The sequence below is a fragment of the Salvelinus fontinalis genome, chromosome 6, assembly GCF_029448725.1.
Source record: "Salvelinus fontinalis isolate EN_2023a chromosome 6, ASM2944872v1, whole genome shotgun sequence".
In the NCBI taxonomy this organism is placed as follows: Eukaryota; Metazoa; Chordata; class Actinopteri; order Salmoniformes; family Salmonidae; genus Salvelinus; species Salvelinus fontinalis.
Window position 1 is genome coordinate 16,750,469 of NC_074670.1, and position 2,042 is coordinate 16,752,510.

At 42.5% G+C, this 2,042-nt stretch overlaps 1 non-coding gene across 1 annotated transcript; it reads right to left on the reverse strand.

Annotated features, from left to right (window-relative positions):
• Positions 1–1,360: 1,360 nt before the first annotated feature.
• Positions 1,361–1,413, reverse strand: LOC129858719 (U7 small nuclear RNA). The gene has a single exon (XR_008760073.1). It is a non-coding gene; the product is annotated as a U7 small nuclear RNA (small nuclear RNA).
• Positions 1,414–2,042: the final 629 nt, after the last annotated feature.

Here is a 2,042-nt window from a genome sequence, read left to right on the forward strand (position 1 = left end):
GCCTCCGCGTGCAGTGATGTTGGTAGACCAGTCGTGATGGATTAGTAGGGTTCCGAGTAGCAGAGGGGTCCAAGTCCAATTGGCAAAATAGGTATAGTGGCCCAAGAAATTGGCCGATGGATCTATACAGCTAACAGTCCAATATACTCTAGATAGCTAGCGGGCCGCGGCTAGTGGGCATTCAGGGGTGGTCGCGATGTAGAGGCCAGTTGAGTACCCCCTCGAGCAGATAAAGTCGTAGTCCAGTCGTGAAGGATCGGCGGGGTTCCGTGCCCCGTACCGGCAGTAGAAGGGGTCCGGGTATTGTAGCCCAGGAGTGGCTGATGGGCCTCTTTAGCTAAACGGGAGAAAGGGCCTAGCATGGGCTAGCTTCAGGCTAATTGGTGCTTGCTCCGGGACCGACGTTAGCTAGTACTCGGATAGCAGCTAGCTAGCTGCGAAGATCCAGGTGAAAATGTCCAGAGTTTGAGGTCGGAATCTGGGGATATGGAGAGAAAATAGGTCCGGTATGCTCTGGTTTGAGTCGCGTTGTACAGACTGGCGAGAGCTTTCCGAGCTAAAGGTTAGCTGCTGACTACTAGCTAGTGAGCTGGCTAGCTTCTGTTGGGGGATTCCGGATTCGAGGTGAATAATACTTTAGAAAAAAACAGATCCGCACCACATTGGGTGAGGTGGGTTGCAGGAGAGTGTTTTGAAGTTGAGTTTTAGAAAAAATATAAAAAAAGATATGCGAAGAAAAATATATTAAAATATATAAACACGAGACACGACAAGACGAGGACAAAAGACGTCTGACTGCTACGCCATTTTGGAATCTGCTAACCATGTGTATGTGACCAATAAAATTTGATTTGATTTGATTTATTTAACTTAGAATTCAATTTTAGTAAAACATTTCAGTCGCATCTCGCACCTGCACTTAGGCCTATCTGACCAATCAAACATGTCAACAACTTTCTAACCCATTCCACAGCAAGCTGCTCTATCAGTGCTCATTGGTGGAGTAAATTAATGAGCTAAAAGGTAAAAACACTGTTGAATTCCCAGGTAAAAAAATGAACAAAAATGTACTATATGAACCATTATCTATTTGTTTGAACGGGATTAGAACTTTATTTTCTGTCCAGAACACCAGAAAAAAAGGGTTTCTGTTGTAACTGAACAATTGGAATATCATTTATGTTCCAAACCCTGGTATTTACAGTTTAGTATAGTATAAATACCCTCGTAAAACTGTAGCATATACTATAGTAATTACTGTAGTGTTTTTGCGGACTGTAGTATTTACTGTATTGTTTGTGGGAACATTACTGTGGTATTTACTAAAGTGTTTTAGCTTTATTATCTTTGACATAGAGGTGGAGGCTTTCTCCTTGAGGAAACCTACTGGAGAAATACTAAAAGAGGACATTTTCCAAAACCTGTAGGTAGATAGTTTGGACTGGGTTCTGAATGGATAGTTCAGAGCTTCTGCTCTTTTCTATAACCTGTAGTGAACACAGTAAATGGTCTATACTTGGCATTTAGGTTTCTCACTTATGGACGGAGGGGAATGGGCAAATTAAATATTGTAGTATCTACTATAATTTAAAAAACTGTAGTGTTTTTGAGGACTGTTATGTAGTATTCATTGTCTTTTTTGTGGATAATACTGGAATATTTACAATAGTATTTTACAGTATACTATAACATTCTATAGAAAGTACTACACATGATCGAGGGATACTACAGTGTGTAGTACGGTAGTATTTTTTCATGTGGGTAGTGTGAGTCAGTAGGCCCAGTTCCTGTGCTGTCTCACTCCACTGTACCCTCTGTCTGCACTGACATCAGTGTACCCCCTAGCAGGGAAGGGACTCAAAACTGACATTGGATCACTTCCTATGAACAACTTCATCCAACTCCACATGAAGTGATTACGCTAATCGCTGGGAGTCGCTGGGTCCTGAGCTGCACTCGGAGCAGCTAGAAGGCTTTAATCTCCTCTCTGTGCATGCTGGGGCTGATCTGGGAGCAGAAAGTAATGGTTTTAGGCAGCAGCA